The following is an 18,985-nucleotide window of genomic DNA, read 5'->3' as shown; positions in this document are numbered from 1 at the left end:
TCTGGTGTCTCATTTTTGTGCAGAAATCCAACTTTCGGGAAAATCCTCGGAATTTGTGCGAAAGGTCCTATTTTCCCGCAATCGACGGAGCCGGAAGGGCAAGCCGGTGGGGGCCCGAGGGCCCCACACACTAGGCCGGCGCGGCCCAGGAGGGGCCCGCGCGGCCCTAGTGTGTGGCGGCCTCGGCTGGCCCCCGACGCCCTCCTTCGGACTACTTATTGCCTTCGACCTAAAAACGCACGGGAGGAAGTCGAAACTCGCCAGAAACCATCCAGTACGCCGCCACCGTCGCGAAACTCCGTCTCGGGACCAGAAACTCCGTTCTGGCACTCCGCCGGGACGGGGAATTGGAGGAGATCATCGCCATCATCATCACCGACGCCTCTCCATCGACCATCCATGTTTCCCCCATCCATGTGTGAGTAATTCCCCCGCTGTAGGCTGAAGGGGATGGTAGGGATTGGATGAGATTGGTCATGTAATAGCATAAGATTGTTAGGGCATAGTGCCTAGTGTCCGTAATTGGTACTTTTATGATATTGTTGCAACTTGTTATGCTTAATGCTTGTCACTAGGGCCCGAGTGCCATGATCTCAGATCTGAACATGTTATCGATTCATTATGATATTCATTGCTTTATGATCTTACCCGCAAGTTGTATACACGTGTTGCTGTCCGGAACCCGAGGCCCCAAAGTGACGAAATTGGAACAACCGAAGGGGATGGCGGTGACATGAGGATCACATGTGTTCACGGAGTGTTAATGCTTTGCTCCGGTGCTCTATTAAAAGGAGTGCCTTAATTTCCGATAGATTCCCTAGAGGCCCTGCTGCCACCGGCCGGTAGGACAAAAGATGTTGTGCAAGTTTCTCATTGCGAGCACGTACGACTATATATGGAACACATGCCTATTGATTGATTAGTACTTGGACACCGTTTTATTATTATCCGCAAATGCCCCGCTTTGAATGTTACATGAGTTTCTCTCATCCATGCAACGCCCGTTCATCCATCCCCGTGCCTACAGTATTTTAATCCTGTTGTTTACTATAATCACTACTCGTTGTCTTTGTTACTCTGCTGTCGTTATTTCACTACTCGCTATTGCTATAAAACTGTTACTACTGATAAACTCTTGCGAGCAAGTCCGTTTCCAGGTGCAGCTGAATTGACAACTCCGCTGTTAAGGCTTTCAAGTATTCTTTGTCTCCCCTTGTGTCGAATCAATAAATTGGGTTTTACTTCCCTCGAAGACTGTTGCGATCCCCTATACTTGTGGGTCATCAGTCGTCAACGTTTTAAAGGCGGCAGGGGATGGAAAGAAAAAATAAACCAAAAATCAGTTGGTCAAAAATCCAAGAAAATAAACATTTATCGTTCTGAGAGGATGACATGCGGGACCCATGAGGCAGCAGCATCCTCAGCGTTTATTGTTCATAGAGACTGACATGTGGGACCCGTGAGCCAGCAACGTCCTCAACGTTTTAAAGGCGGTAGGAGATCGAAAGCAAAAATAAGCCAAAAATCATTTGGTAAACAAAATCCAAGAAAAGAAACATTTACCGTTCTGAGAGGATGACATGCGGGACCCATGAGGCAGCAGCATCCTCAACGATTCCAAGGCGGCAGGGGATCAAAAGAAAAAAAGGAAATATCCAGAAATTAATTAGGGGTTCAAAATAAATCCATCAAAGGAAACTTTTATTGTTCATAGAGCATGACATGTGGGACCGACCTGCCAACAGCGTGCTCATCGTTTCAAAGGGGGCAGGAGATCAAAAGAAAAAGGCAAATAGCCAGAAATTAGGGGTGAAAAATAACTCCAAGAAAGGAAACTTTTATTGTTCGTAGAGGATGACATGCGGGACCCATGATCCAGCAGCTTACTCAACGTTTCAAAGGCGGCATGAGATCGAAAGAAAAAGGCAAGTGACAAAATATCAGGAGACAAAGATAATCCAAGAAAAGAAACTTTATTGTACATAGAGGATGACATGCGGGTCCCATTTTGCAGCAGCGGTCCCAACGTTTCAAATGCGGCTTGAGATCAAAAGAAAAAGAAAGTAGCCAGAAATTAGGGGGTAAAAAAACTCCAAGAAAGGAAAGCTTTATCGTTCATACGGGCTAACATGTGGGACCTATGAGCCAGTAGAGTCCTCAACATTTCAAAGGCGGCAGGGGATCAAAAGAAAAAGGAAATAGCCAAAAATCAGAGGGTGAAAAAAACCAAGAAAATGAACTTTTATAGTACATAGAGATGACATGCGGGTCCCATGAGCCAGCAGGTTCCTCAACGTTTCAAAAGTGGCATGAGATCGAAAGAAAAAGGCAAGTGACCAAATATTAGGATCCAAAAATAATTCAAGAAAAGAAACTTTATTGTACATAGAGGATGACATGAGGGTCCCATTTAGCAGCAGCGGTATCACCGTTTTAGAGGCGGCAGGGGATCGAAAGAAAAAGGCAAGTGACCAAATATGAGGTGCCAAAAAAAATCCAAGAAAAGAAAGTTTTATAGTACATAGAGGATGACATGCGGGTCCATGAGCCTGCAGGTTCCTCAACGTTTCAAACGTGGCATGAGATCGAAAGAAAAAGGCAAGTGACCAAATATCAGGAGCCAAAAATAATTCAAGAAAAGAAACTTGATTGTACATAGAGGATGACATGCGGGTCCCATTTAACAGCAGCGGTATCACCGTTTGAGAGGCTGCACGGGATCGAAAGAAAAAGGCAAGTGACAAAATATCAGGAGCCAAAAATAATCCAAGAAAAGAAATTTTATTGTACATAGAGGATGACATGCGGGTCCCATTTTGCAGCATCGATCTCAACGTTTCCAAGGCGGCACAGGACCAAAAGAAAAATGAAGTAGCCAGAAATCAGGGGGTGAAAAAAATCCAAGAAAAGAAAGATTTCAATTGGGCTGCATCTGGACATCTATTCCTTCGAACTATTCTACTGGGCCTTTTGACTCGTACAATTTCAGCCCACTCCAAAACAGGAAAGTTCGGATTTTTCTAAAAAAACAGGAAAGTCCTATGCTTCGCAAAAACAAAAAAACAAGGAGATTCAACATATAAGTTTGTTTATGTAAAAATAAAGATTTAATTTATCCGTTTGAAATAGCTCAGAGCGCAATACACTGTTTGTTGTCTGCAAAATAATCAAGATATCACATGTTTCTTGTACGGGGAGGCTGACATCGGGGACCCATGAGCCAGCAGCGTCGTCAACGTTTTAAAGGCGGCAGGGGATGGAAAGAAAAAATAAACATAAAATATGTTGGTAAAAAATCAAAGAAGAGAAACATTTTCGTTCTGAGAGGATGACATGCGGGACCCATGAGCCAGCAGCATCCTCAGCGTTTATTGTTCATAGAGGCTGACATGTGGGACCCGTGAGCCAGCAGCGTCCTCAACGTTTTAAAGGCGGCTGGAGATCGAAAGAAAAAATAAGCCAAAAATCGTTTGGTAAACAAAATCCAAGAAAAGAAATATTTACCGTTCTGAGAGGATGACATGCGGGACCCATGAGGCAGCAGCATCCTCAACTATTCCAAGGCAGCAGGGGATCAAAGGAAAAAAAAGGAAAAATCCAGAAATTAATTAGGGGTTCAAAATAAATCCATCAAAGGAAACTTTTATTGTTCATAGAGGATGACATGTGGGACCGACCTGCTAACAGCGTCCTCATCGTTTCAAAGGGGGCAGGAGATCAAACGAAAAAGACAAATATCCAGAAATTAGGGGTAAAAAATAACTCCAAGAAAGAAAACTTGTATTGTTCGTAGAGGATGACATGCGGGACCCATGAGCCAGCAGCTTACTCAATGTTTCAAAGGCGGCATGAGATCGAAAGAAAAAGGCAAGTGAAAAAATATCAGGAGCCAAAGATAATCCAAGAAAAGAAACTTTATTGTACATAGAAGATGACATGCGGGTCCCATTTAGCAGCAGCGGTCTCAACGTTTCAAATGCGGCTTGAGATCAAAAGAAAAAGAAAGTTGATTGTACATAGAGGATGACATGCGGGTCCCATGAGTCAGCAGCTTACTCAACGTTTCCAAGGCGGCAGGGGATCAAAAGAAAAAAAGGAAATAGCCAAAAATCAGAGGGTGAAAAAAGATCCAAGAAAATAAACTTTTATAGCACATAGAGGATGGCATGCGGGTCCCATGAGCCAGCAGGTTCCTCAACGTTTCAAACGTGGCATGAGATCGAAAGAAAAAGGCAAGTGACCAAATATGAGGAGCCAAAAATAATTCAAGAAAAGAAACTTGATTGTACATAGAGGATGACATGTGGGTCCCATTTAGCAGCAGGGGTATCACCGTTTGAGAGGCGGCAGGGGATCGAAAGAAAAAGGCAAGTGACCAAATATGAGGTGCCAAAAAAATCCAAGAAATGAAAGTTTTATAATACATAGAGGATGACATGCGGGTCCCATTTAGCAGCAGCGGTATCACCGTTTGAGAGGCGGCAGGGAATCTAAAGAAAAAGGCAAGTGACCAAATATCAGGTGCCAAAAAAAATCTAAGAAAAGAAAGTTTTATAGTACATAGAGTATGACATGCGGGTCCCATTTAGCAGCAGCGGTATCACCGTTTGAGAGGCGGCAGGGGATAGAAAGAAAAAGGCAAGTGACCAAATATCAGGTGCCAAAAAAAATCCAAGAAAAGAAAGTTTTATAGTACATAGAGGATGACATGCGGGTCCCGTTTAGAAGAGCGGTCTCACCGTTTGAGAGGCGGCAGGCGATCGAAAGAAAAAGGCAAGTGACCAAATATGAGGTGCCAAAAAAAAACTCCAAGAAAAGAAAGTTGATTGCACATAGAGGATGACATGCGGGTCCCATTTAGCAGCAGTGGTCTCAACGTTTCCAAGGCGGCAATGGATCAAAAGAAAAAGGAAGTAGCTAGAAATCAGGGGGTCAAAAAAATCCAAGAATAGAAAGAATTTTGGTTCATAGAGGATGACATGCGGGACCCATGATCCTGCATCGTAAACGGCTCGATCGGAGAGCGTTGAACGAAATGGCGCGATCGAGAAAAAAACAATGCCAGAGAGGCTGCCATCTGGGCCCTACATCCCTGGGCGGTGCGGATTTGCATTGACTCGGCCGGCGAACCCGACAATTCGAGATGCACCACGTCCCGGGCCACCATACGCGACGTTTTGGCCGTTTTCGTCGGGCTAGGTGGCCTCAAAAACGAGAAAAAAAAGTTTTGACATGCACAACAGAGAGACCAAAAATCGTCGGCCATGGTGCACCAGCAACCACGGCGCGACTTCAACTTCGTCGGCCATGGCAACTTTTCTTGTAGTGTATGATGCCCAACATAATCGAGAAGTATCGTGTTTCATAGGCCGTTTAAGGCCCAACATGGTCCTTGTGGTAGCAAATTTGGCCCATGCTTTGGGGAACGCTACATTTTTTATGATCAGAGTAGGCATATGCTCTGTCTCGCGTTTGGAAGCGCGACCCTCCTCAGCGCTTCTGCCCTTGCTCGGTCGCTCCCCCTCGTGAGCTTCCCTTGGACAGCTCCGCCACCGCCCTCCCCCCTCCCCCCAAATCTCCTCCCTTACCCCTCGGCATGGATCCACATGCCCGCTGGATGGTCGGAGTGGAGGCATGGATCAGTGACTTATTGGGACTCCAGGATGAGGAAATCTCAGAGATTATTACGTCGCCAATGCCGTTTTGTTTTCCTTGTCCTGCATCCACGGCGGCGCCTTCTTCTAATGCTGCGGCGGTTCCTGTTCCTTCCCGGGATAGCTGTGTAAGTTCAAATATCTGCTACATTACTTAGTTTGGTTTGTAGACTTAGATTGGGTGGGATTGGATTAGGGGTTAGGGTTTTTACTACCAGCGCCACCTTCATAGGTAGGGCCGGTGAGCGGTTGATTCGCACTAGATCCGTTGAGATTTCGGTTCGGTTCGGAACATATGCTTTGAGATTTTGGTTCTCGTCTGCAATGGCGGAGCGAGGCATAGAACATAAGTAGGGCCAAATCCCTTTAAAGCAAAAAAAAATTCAATTCTTGGAAAAAACAAATCAACAAAGAATTGCCCATGCCAATGGTTTTTGTTCAGAAGCACAAGCTACCCAAAATTGCAGCTACCTAATGGATTTGCACCTACCCAAAAAAATAAACTCCAAATATCACAATTGGCATGTGAGAAATCCAACAACCTAAGGTGATTTTCTAGTTTCAGATCAACTCCATATCAAGAGGATTAAACATTCCATAACTTAATTTCTTGGATATATTGCTCGATTTGATGCTCCGTTGGCAATATCCACGGCGGCGGACGGCAGCAAGGGCTATGGCCACCATTTGAGCACCACTACGGTCTGAAAATGGAGCTGCAGTTTGCTTCCCTCTAGGCTGGATTTGACAAGCAGGAAAAAATGGATAGCTAGCCAGCTAGGCCATAGGGATTTCATGGGAGGCTGGGATCGATATATTACAGGTTGGTTTGTTGGTGTATATATGTGGATCATTATTCGAGGCATCACATGCATCATGACAGGTGCAACCTGACATTGTTCCACAATGCATATTTCTCCGTAGATATTTTATTACATGCATATTTTGCTGTGGTGAAACATATATGGCTATGAGGTGTATGAGCACTGTTGAGCTCAATTAATGAATACAAGTGAATGTTCAAAAAAGAAAGAACACAGATGGTTACATTGTGACATGCTTTGATCACGTGCAGTGCCTTGATAACACACTGTACAAAGTACATTACATATATATGCTCTTTGATTTTAAATTATATATGATCTCATCTTGCTATAAAGATATATATGTCCATCAATAATATTAATGCATCTTTCCTTGACTAGGTGATGCATATGACCAAGTGCGACATGGTGGGTCAGGGCTCGCAACCACAATCTGAGTCTGATCTGCTCCCCACGAACGTGTGGACAGTGAAGCCCTTCATTCAGGGCAGGAAGGAGGTCGTGGCTCTTCTCAGTAGTCCTGATGGGGTGCCTCGCAATCTGTGCGTGTCGAAAGGGGAAACGTTGCATCGCTTCTATGTCCAGCTAGACTTGGATGACTTGGAAATGGTTGTCATCCCGCCCCATTTTTGGAGTGTGCTGAAGGTCTTCCTGATGTTCCGTCTGCCTATTTGCGTGTCCGCAAATTGCTCCTCTGAGGATCGGGTTTCAGTCACGGAATTGGACGGGCAGATGGTGCTATCACGGGGCTGGCATGGCTTTGTCGTGAGTCATGGCCTGCAGCTCAATGACATATTACTGTTCAGCCTAAAGTACCACGGCCTCCAAGTGAATATCTACAAGGCTAAGTCGTCCACTTTAGTTCCGTACTTTTGTTCTCGCCACTCCTAGCTGTTCAGCCCCGTATGCATCTTGCATGTTGTTAGTTATGGTTATGGTGTGCACAGTTGAACTTCACTGTCTTTTGATAAGGGATATGGTGTATTCCCCTGATGAAATTAGTATGCAGGGGCCCCATGGATGCACTTGATATGAGGTTGAAGTACTGTCATATCTATAATATCTATAAAGTTCATCCCCACTAAAATGCATTTAATGTTTGCAAGCTGAAATCTGATGAAGCCACATCACCTCAATTGTTTATGTCCGTTGGATTTTAGATAGATGTTCTTGATTTAGCGCTGGCCAAGTCTCCGGGATTCCTGTGTGGTGTCGCTCCCCACCGCACTTCCACTTCCCTTCAGTTGTCCCTTCAATTTCATTTCCCATCTAATCCACCCAATGTGACCAGTACTACCGTTTCAGTTTCTCATTTACTCCATAACGCACGGTACCTAGCTTATACACGTCCTCTCCGTTCGTCCGCCCGGACGCTCCCGTACGTCGACTCCATGCGCTCGATCTCCATAGATGGTCCTCTCTCCTTGGTGGTCATCTTCGTCCACCCCAACTGGAGTTCCGCTCTCTACTCAACGCGGACATACTTGGCTGGTCCTCCTCCTCTTCTCAGTCACAACTATTGAGCTAATCCCGAAACTTTGTAGGTACTGCTCTCTGACCCCGAAACCATCTGGATGCAAGAATGTTACTCGATGAGAAACCTAAGACAGCTTCCAGAACGTGCACTCTTGGTTTGATTGGTTGGCTGCAAAAGGAGTAAGATTAAGGATTTTTGTTTCCTTGCTTATGCTCATACAGATCGGAGTGCAGATTGATAATAGGGGCAGAAGCAGAATCAGATCAGTCCCATATGAATCATCGCCACATCCCACACCCACAAACATTTTCTGAAGTCATGGTCTAATCGGGCAGCTGTTTTTTATCCTTGTTATAGAAGGAAGCTAGATGACTGCCTCCTCCGTCTGTGATTTGTATTCTCAAACTATTTTCGGATATACCTAGCTTGCTTCCCAATTATAATATGTCAAAGCTATCAAGGTATACATCTTTCAGCAATGATCAGAGAAGTTACATCACTGTCGCCCCAGAATGCAAGGAAACCTTTTTTATCGGGGGAACACCTGCAAGGAAGTTGCGGCTCCATGCACTATTCGGCGAGTTATTATATTTGACATTAGCCATACAAAAATAACTGGCCAAGGTATCTCTTCATTCACTTAAATATCTTTTGTTATTGCAAATTCAAGGCATCGCACTTTATTTTATGTTTGCTTCTCTAACAGTGTTACAAAACATTACTGCTGAAACCATGCTTTCACCATTAGTGTACTGATGGATGCTATTCTAATTGGTCCTTTTGCATGTATGACTTTTTGACGGATGCTACAGTTCCATCCCTACGCACAAATATTGCACGTAATTTCATTTCTAGCTAATATGTCACTCACTTATTTAAAAAAAACATTCAGATTTACAGTCTACATTATTTATGTTCCTCTTTTGCAACAAAATATCGAACAATAGATTGAAGGCTCTCATGTTTTCAGCAATGCACTTCGTAACAAAATTGCACTTCTTGGACTCCTACACGTCCTGTGAAGTTCACATCGATACAATAAGCTTCGGTACACAGACAACGATTCTTGGTACCATTGTTTCAAACAATTAACCTACTGTTATGGTGGAAGCAATTTCTCTTGACCATGACATTTTTTTCAAATATTCTGTTCAGTTTTTTTTGGCATGCTTAATTTCATGCTTTTCATAGGTTCTTCAGGGTATATAAGTGTTGCTGCATCTAAGCAAATATGGTGGAAGTCTTTCCGAATTATTTGCATCAAGGTATATACAAATATATTCTAGCTTTTGCATCAACACCAAAAAATTTATTTTCAAGAGGAGAGTATGATTTCCAAGTAGAATTTAGGCTACTTTTGCATATAGGAAAATCATCTTTTATTCCCGCCGCAACGCGCGGGGTATCAACTAGTTTTGTTTATATGTGGAGTGTACATGAACCCAGGCGTTGGTGTTGATGTAAGCAATCCTAGGTCTTAATTAACCTGCTGCCCCTAATTCATGTGGTGTGTTAAGTATAGGTACTATGACTGGCAAAAATTGTTAGTTAGCCGCTTTGCTATACCTGATCAGTATAACAGCTGGTGTAGATTAAATATAGAAATTATCTATGGTTTATGTATCGCCCTTACTCCTCATGTTATTATTTTTTAATTTTAAATTTACCTTACTCCTCATGTTGTTATTCTTGCTGGTGCTGTAGGCAGAGCTGTATGTAGTGGCCCTCGGGCTACTGAGAAGGGAAAATTAGAGAACTAGCTCTGTGTTCATGCTAGACATGCCACCATATGTTGTCCTCAAACCTGATTGTCTAAGCCCAATTGCCCTTAGTTATTAGGCCCAGTAATTTCCTCAGCGTTTCTTGTTTCAACCTTAATAGGCCTTGCGCCTAGTAATTTCCTCTGCGTGTCTTGTTTCGACCTGAATAAATTGGCCTTTGGCCCAGTAATTTCCTCTGCATGTCTTGTTTCGACCTGAATAAATTGGTCTTAGGCCTTTTGTCAGCCAATCTGGCACAAACAACACCACGACGCGTAGCTGACAGGTGGGACACCCAGTGAATCCAGTAGGTCCCACGGCTACATGTGGGCCCGACGGGAATGGGACCAGGGACCCACCAAGCTCTGACATGGGGCCCCACAAGTTCTGACATATTGGGTCCATACTCTGATAGGTTGGGCCCACCAAACCATGACATGCGGGACCCACCAGGCTCTGACATGCGGGCCCCACAGATTATTGGAATGGCGGACCCACCAAAACTCTCACACAAGGGTCCCACCAGGCTCTGACCTGCGGGGCCATGCATCCAGAATTAACGGCAGGCAGACACTTGTGCTCGCACGTGCACAATTTTTTTTGCATGGCAACTGACATGTGGAACCCATGTTGCTGGTACTGACAGTTCTAGTCCACTTCGCATGGTGGGAGGCTGTGAGAACGGGCGGCCCCATGCAGGTGGGTCGTGTCGGTACCTGACATGCAGGCCTAAGTGCTGCAAACCAGGTACATGTGTGCAGACAGTGGCTGTCTCCCCTTACAAATATGGGTCCCAGTGCTATAGGCCTTGGACTGTTGTGCGGGGCAGAAAGAAAAGTACGTGAACAGAAGCATGCAGAGTGTGGGTCAGGTGTGTCCACCGGCCCGAACCCCAGTTTTTGTGACGAACCCCCTGCTGACTCCGCAGTTCGGGCCGCTCACCACGCGCGGCGCTCATTTCTGCATAATCGTTGACGTTTAGACCTCGCCCGTCACTAATTTTTCGGGCCGAGTGGCCCAAAACGCCAGCTGTGACGCGAAAACGCCGTATCGTCATAGAAAAAGACAATCACTGATGGATTTCTCAAACATCATCCCCAAACCATCATTGAAGCCCCAATTGTTTGTAGTGATAGTAGGGAGAGGCGGTGGTAGCTGCTTTGAACATCTGTTTAGCACAGAGCACGACATCCCTCGTATCAGTTTGGACAGTCAAGGTCCCCCACGGGGAGGGAACCTTGAGTGCATGATAGGCATGGTGGGTGACCACCATGAACTTTGCCAAGGCAGGGCACCCCACGGGGAGGGAAGCTTGAATGCATGATAGGCATGGTGGGTGACCACCATGAACTTTGCCAAGGCAGGGCGCCTCACGGGGAGGGAAGCTTGAGTGCATGATAGGCATGGTGGGTGACCACCATGAACTTTGCCAAGGCAGGGCGCCCTATGATGCCGTTGGTACGGCAAGGCGATGTCCGCAACATCAAATATGATGTTCTCAGTGCGGTAGTTATCTTTGGAAACAAAGGTCACCACAAGATCAATCTTACCATACGGCTGAGACGCTCCCTGATTCACACCCAAGAAAGATTTAGTAGGGACTAATTGATCCTCCGTGATCTGCAACTTTTTCACCAACTTAATTGAGAGGATGTTGAGGCCATCCCCTCCATCCACCAGCATTTCGGAGACCTTGACATTCTTGATGATGGGAGAGACCACCAAGGGCAGCGTGCCGACGCCGGCTACGCGGTCCGAATGATCCCTCACATCAAAGGTGATGGGTATGTGCGACCACCGAAGCGGCCGCTGCTCCTCTGGACTGGGCTGAACGGCGCACAGTTCACTGGAGAAACGGTAAAACTCCCCGTGAGAAGTTATGATGTAAGCTCCTCCATGTGCGCACACACAATCATTGACCTGTGGGTAGGTCCTGCACTCGCCGTCCTCTCCGTCCTGGTCTGCACCAGGGACGGCGATTTTTGTATAGTTGAGGGAATGTGTTTCCGTGGCCCCGTCTGCGCCCTCCTCGCGCCGCTTGAACGGAGCCTCCTTCTCCTCCACGTCCGCCACCCACGTCGATCCCGCGCTGCACCGCGGGGGCTCCAGGGCCGAACTGAGCGGTGCAGTTCTTGGCGTGATGTCCAGGCTGATTGCAGCGAAAGAAATTCCCGAAGGTACCACCAGCCGCCTGCTCAGCAAAGCGCTTCTTTCGCCTCTCGGCGTATTTGATGACGGTGTGAAAGTCGCAGACGTTGTGCTCATCGGACTCGTGTACGGGGCACCACCTCTTGATGGCGGGCTTGACGGCCGCTGCCTCCTCAGTGGCCTGATTCTTCTAGGTGGCCCCGGCCAGAGCGCTAGGGTCGGCGCCAGGACTTGCGGAGGCCCGCGCTTGCGCGATCCTCCCTTCTTCGCGGGAGCGCCACCAGTGTTGGCGCCAGCTACAGCCTCCCAAGCAGCATCCTCGGGTGCCAGGCGTCCTTCCTCTGCCAGGGAGCAGAGGTCGGCCATGGCCCAAAGCTCGTGGGTATTTCTGATGGGGTGCACGTTGAGCTCTTCCCTCGTCTTCTTATCGCGCACTTTCGTCATGAACGCGCCAACGATAGTGGCATCTTCGGCTTCTGGGATGGTGTGAGTGATCTGCGAGAACCGCAACATGAAGTCATGCAGCTGCTCACCTTCTTTCTAGACGATGGAGTGGAGTTGGATGAGCGTCCCAGGGAGTTTGAAGCCTCCCTGGAACGCCCTGACGAAGCAGACGCACAGTTTGCCCCAAGAACGAATTGATTCCCAGCGGCAAAGGCTTCCGCTAGGGTACAGTTCCCCGAACGGTAAGGTTGAGATGAGTGGTCAACACTGGGTGTGACCCGATGGACCCCAGCGGGACTTGGGGCGGCTGGTGGTTGAGGGCGCGCCCGGGGCCCTGGGTGGGACAGCTCTTCCAGAGGGGATGCCCTCGCCGGTGGCACCTCCCGCGCCACCCGGCAGGGCGGCTCTACCGGCGGCGCCTCCTGTGCTACCGGATGGCGCATCTTCAACGGCGACACCTCCTGCGCCACCGGATGGCATGTCTACGTTGGCGGCGCCTCCTGCGCTGCCAGAGAACTGGTCATCATTGGCGATGCCTCTTAGGTTTCCCGGTAGTGGGACCTCGTGCTCAGCTGCACCTCCTCCGACGTGCGCGTCGGAATCATCCGCAGGATACGGCTATGGCGGAGGTGGAGCCGCAGCGCTTGATCCAACGTGCTGGTCGGAACCTCCCACGGTGTTAGCGCACTACGCGGGATTCAACTGACCTTCCGATGTGGCAGGGCCGTGAGAGCGAGTTCCTATGATGGGCGTGTCTACTGCGGCATTTCTGGCCCCTATCACAGTGTTCCTCTTCGGTGCCATGGCTGACGACGATGCGGCTGAAGATGGCACTGGTGACGATGTCAATGATGCTTACGAACTTTGTCGTCGATAATGAAGGTTGTCGATGCCTAAACACGAGCGCCCCCTACCCGGCGTGCCAGATGTCGTGTCTCGCCTACGCGGAGACCGGGGATGAACACACCCCCATTTTTGTTCGGTAGTGGGCACGAAGGCGTTCCGGCCTCAACGCCTCCTTAGGATCATGCTAAGGCGGAGGAATAGCATACACAAAGTACACACGAGCACTTTTACCCAGGTTCGGGCCGCCCTTTGGCTAACAACCCTACGTCCTACTGTAACACACCAAATTTTTAAAACAAAGAAGAAAATGAATTTCCTTTTTACAAAATATGGAACCAACAAAAACTTTTATTAAAGTAAGTTTGGTACATAGTGAGCATGCTTATATGTTGTGATATTGCCATGATTGTTTGTTTATTGCATTGAACATATGTTTCCAAAACCCTAAACCCTAAGCCAAGGTCATTTAGATCAAAGGGAGACAAATAAGAAAAATAGAAAATGCAAATACCCTCACATATGAGGCTATGGCTATCTTTGTAAAACTTTACCCTAAGCCCTTCTACCTTGTTTAGAGAATTGGAAAACCTTAGTAAACCTTACCTAGTACTTAACAAGTCAAGTCTAAGGTGAAACAAAAAGAAATAAAAAGAAAATAAACATATGCATAGAGGCATATGTGGCACATAGCCATATTACCAAATCTTGCCCTATGCCCTCATACTCTACCCAAATGGTTTGAAACCATCTCCAAACCTAATCTAACCCTACCCATCACCCTTGAACCCTTTTCAAAGGTTAAACAAAAGAAAATCAAAATAAAACAAAATGGTCCATAGAGGCAAATTTGAGAAGTTAAGCCAAATTGTAATTTTGAGCAAAAGGCCACCAAACTTGGTTTCAATGTTTGGATTACTCTCTTATATCCTTTTAACACTCAACCACATCAATGGGATCAAGAAAAACCAAATCAAAATGAAAAGATAAGGATTTTGCAACTCACATGCACTTATGGTCACATGTGACATTTTTATCAGCATACCCACTTTGAACCCCTGGTTTTGGAGATTCTTAAACTAAACCCTCTCACTTCTTTGCACCTCATCCAAGACCACATCAAGGTGAACAAGTTTTGTGTTGACCACCATGGTTGACTCTGCCTCCATTGCTTAGAATAGGGGTGACAAGTGGCAACATTGAATCAAAGAGAAGATCCTCCCCCTTTTTGAAACTTTGCAAACCAGCACCATTTTGACCACCACCACCGCCATTCTACTCCAATCTTTATTCAAAGCAACTCCACCAAAACTAATTTCAAAATTCAAACAAAAGCTTCATGCGGCCATACTGTCGAACACATGGCAGGCATCATTTGGCTTTTGGCACACACCTTATTACTCACTGGATTTTAGCCTAAATCACTTTTGGTTTGTGATGATTTTGCTCCTCTGCATCTCCTGCATCAAGCCATGTACTTGCTGGTGGTGATTAAAGTGTAGAAATGCTCAGAACAGGACCATGCCATGCTCATGCCGGCCCTCATGCCACTCATTGTCTCTCCCTCTCTCTGGTCATCATCAGCATGTCAACGAGCTTCACCCCACTCCACCACGCACGCTGGTACCTTCCCTGGCGCGAGACGAGCACGACACTCGCCAAACGACGCGCGCACAGGACGCCCAGTACATGCCATGATGCGCATGGTCACGATGCAGAGCGCGCCAGAGTGCTGCATCGCCTCGTCGCGGTCGTCCTCCTCTCCCTCTCTCCCTGCGCACGCGCGGTCCACACCGCACCAGTACGCGCTCAGACACGCGCCATTGGACGCCCGCGCCTGGTAGACGACGCCATGATCAAACCCTGCCGCGCCCGTACTGCAAGAACGACGACCTCTCCTGCCACCTCTCGATCCTATAAAAGGAGGCCACCCCGCGCCTCATTCTTCACACCAACGTGCTCCCCTCTCCCTCCTGATCCTCCCTGACCACCTCACCTCGCCAATTACACCCTCAGCCGCCGGAATTTGATCGGAGCCGCCGCGCCAGTAGCTCAGCGACGTCGTCGATTTCGGCCACCTCGGCTCCTCCCACGACCACCACTCGCTTCCTCGTCTTCGACAACGTCACCGCAGCACATTGTCGTCGATCGCCGGAGCCCAGGATCACCGCCGACCCCCTACCTCCGCCGTGCCAGCACCTGCTTCTCGTCGACGACGACGACGACGCTCCACCGTCAGATCCTCGTCTAATCCAACGCCTCACGAGCAGCGTACCGATTCGGTGAGTTACCCCCGCTGATGTGTGGCCCCCACCTGTCAGGCGGCCTGCCGCGTGAGAAGCACTGTTGGGCCAGCCCATTCTGTTTCTCTCTGTTCGGCCCATCTTCTTTCCCGCGCAGGCCCAAAAATTTGAATTCAAATTAAATCATTTCAGTCAATTTCCTTACAGATGCTTTGTTCCAAATCAAATAACTTCAAATCTGCTCAACCAAATTTGATGAACTTTATATTGTTGGAAAGCTAGTGAAATGCTCTATCAAACCCCACTAGTTTCAAACCAAGATCTATTGTAGAATTTGAATAGTAAAAATAACAATTCAGAGAGTTTTCAGAATTCAAATAAATTTATAAAATCAACCATGATGAATTTTGAGGTGATTCCACCTCTCATAATTCACTTTTCAAATACTCTAATTGATTATGTAAAAATATGATATGGTTGTTTCATATGATCATGGGCTAGATTCAAATAGTGGCTATGTGGCCATTTCTAGCTCATTTAAATTATTTCAAAACTAGTATTTAAATTCCATGAGATTTAGCATCTCATTTAAATCATTATTTCAAGTAATTCAATGTGAGGTGATGACATAGCCTACATGACCCCATATGTTATTATTGAGCATATTAAATCATGTCTATAGTAGTATTTAAATTACATGAGGTGACATACCTCATTTAAATCATTTTCCCCAATGATAAAGATAAAGTGTTGACCTTGGTCAACATGTGCTCATCCATTATTATTTGAGGAGATTAAATCTTAACAAGGTTCAATGAGAGGAAATTATTTCTCCAAACTAAATAGAACCATATTTCAATGAGAGGAAATTATTTCTCCAAACTAAATAGAACCATATTTCAATGAGAGTAAATTATTTTCCTAACACTAAGTGAGAAAACCCTAGCATAATTTTGAATAAATGTTAAGTGATGATGCTAGATCATCTTGTGTGAGCCATTAAGGCTAATTAGTCTACTTAAGTATTGTTTGGTGATTGTATCCTCGTATTCGTTTATAGACGCTAGTACCAGAGACTATCAAGAGGAGGAGGCCTTCTACCAAGAGGAAGAAGAAGAGAACTTTGATCACTACACCAACCAAGGCAAGCTAGACTAATGCAAGTTATATTGTTGCAAGCTAATAATCTTGCAAAATGCAAAGCTCTACAAGAGCAAGGCATCACCACATTTTACTTTATGCTTAATAGTCCTATCCCAAGTTTTTACCTTACAAGCTTTATTGATGTTGATTTATCAAAGTTACTTTTTGATTTATGATTCACTTGGTCTAGAGTAGCACAAGAGCATCAAATTTAGCCTAGAGTAATCAAAGCTAGTTAGCACCCGTCATGACTAGTTGCTAGTGCTAAACAAATAAAATTGACTACTCTAGATGGGAACATGTGAAATGAAATGACTTTGAAAACCTTGGAATGATGAATCATTCTATTGAAAGATTTTGAAGGTGGATATGACTTGTGAATGACTTGGTGAATTTTACGAAAACTGATGGTTGGGTTCGGATGCGATACCATTCCAATTTGAAAGTACCCCCACAATACCCAACATGGGTAAGGGCTTAACTAGAAATTTATGTGCTTTAGTATGGGTTCCCTCTAAACAAGCGTCATCGGGGTTATGCCAAGGCTGCCTCCAAAGAAATATGAAATGATGTGAAATGACGTGAAATGAGGTGAATGTCCGGCCCAAGCCCTGTGCAGTTCCCAGGCTGACAGTATGTCTTCACTGGGAGGCCAAGCTCATGGGCAGAGGTGCCTATACTAGAGTATGTAAGTGAAAGGTAATGGTTGGTAGTCCGCACACGGAGTGTGATAAATCAGGGCCAGTTAACCCTGACGGATTATTGCAAATGTTGTGGCAAAAGTGTGCGACCTTTGCAGAGTGTAAAACTATTCGAATAGCCGCGTCCACGGTTATGGACGGTTGGAAAGACCATACTGTTCCGTCATCAGACCATTTTCAAAAATGTGACACATGACTTGTGATTTGAACTTGAAAGGTGAATGGTGAATTTGACTTGAATCACAACAGATTTGTGGGAATGACACTAATGTTCCCACTTGAGTTAGTTAGTAAATGAAGAGGCTTTTACTAAATGTTTGTGAACTAAAATTGGCTTTATGCAAATAAACTTAGAGCTTAGCACCCCCTTACTAAAATTGATAAGTACTTACATTAGTATTAGTTTGCGAGTACTTTAAAAGTACTCATGGCTTTGTCCCTGGCTATTCAAATGGCCAGAGTTTGAAGGAGAACAGCAATACGAGGAAGATGGACAGCAGGACGTCTACGACAACTAGGACTACTCCTGACGTCAAGCGTTGGCCTGTGGATTAGATAGCCACTACTACTTCGCTAGCGCTATTTGTGATGTTCGTTGATCAATAGATCAACTACTATTGTAATATTGGATCATGTGATCTACCTTTGTAAGACGACTATGTGTTGTAATAAATGATGACTCTATGATATTCAACTGTTATGTCTCGCAACAAAAATCTTCCTAGGATTGCGATGTATGGCATAATAGGCATCTGGACTTAAAAATCCGGGTGTTGACACCTACTTTGGTGGATTATCTTGGTGGATATTGTACAAGATGATGAACTCTCAAGTGCTGGGAGGACGCTTTCTTTAGCTCCTACACCTCCCGGGCTTCCACTTTCTTTTGCTTTCCCTTTCTCTCTTCCTATCTAGCTAGATTGTGCTAGTCCGAATTGGACTAACTCTTTCTCTCCTTCTCTGGGATCTTTGCCTTGACGTTGTCAAGTGTATTGCTCGTCTTGGTCGGTCGGTCCTATGGTTAGCTGCTTCCTTGGTTGGTTCCTTCATGGTTGGTACGTCCAAAACGTATCTACTTTCCCGAACACTTTTGTTGTTGTTTTCCCTCTAATTTGTGTGTTTTAAATACAACTAACACGGACTAACGCTATTTTCAGCGGAATTGCTCTGGTGTCTCGTTTTTGTGCAGAAATACAACTTTCAGGAAAATTCCTAAAAAATATCGCAAAGTCCCTATTTCACACGAAGTCTCACGGAGCCAGAAGACGAGACGAAGAAGAGCCACGGGGATCCCACACCAAGCCTAGGTGCGGGCCACCCCTGGCCGCGCCTAGGGGTGGTGTGGCCGCCTCGGGCGCCCCCTCGACCTCTCCTCCTAGCTATATAAAAGCATCTAACCTGAAAATAGAGGGGGGTTCGACGTTTTTCCAGAAAGAGTTCCGCTGCTCTGCCGCCACCAGAAACCCCAATCCGGGAACCATAAACTCCGTTCTGGCACCCTGTCGGGACGGGGAATTGGAGGAGATCATCGCCATCATCATCACCGATGCCTCTCCATCAAGCATCCCTGATTCCCAATCCATGTGTGAGTAATTACCCCGATGTAGGTTGTACGGTATGGTAGGGATTGGATGAGATCATTGATGACCCACAAGTATAGGGGATCGCAACAGTCTTCGAGGGAAGTAAAACCCAAATTTATTGATTCGACACAAGGGGAGGTAAAGAATACTTATAAGCCTTAACAA

Source organism: Lolium rigidum, chromosome 7 (assembly GCF_022539505.1).
Source record: "Lolium rigidum isolate FL_2022 chromosome 7, APGP_CSIRO_Lrig_0.1, whole genome shotgun sequence".
Classification (NCBI taxonomy): domain Eukaryota; kingdom Viridiplantae; phylum Streptophyta; class Magnoliopsida; order Poales; family Poaceae; genus Lolium; species Lolium rigidum.
The sequence above is the reverse complement of the archived record's forward strand: the minus strand, read 5'-3'. Positions refer to the sequence as shown.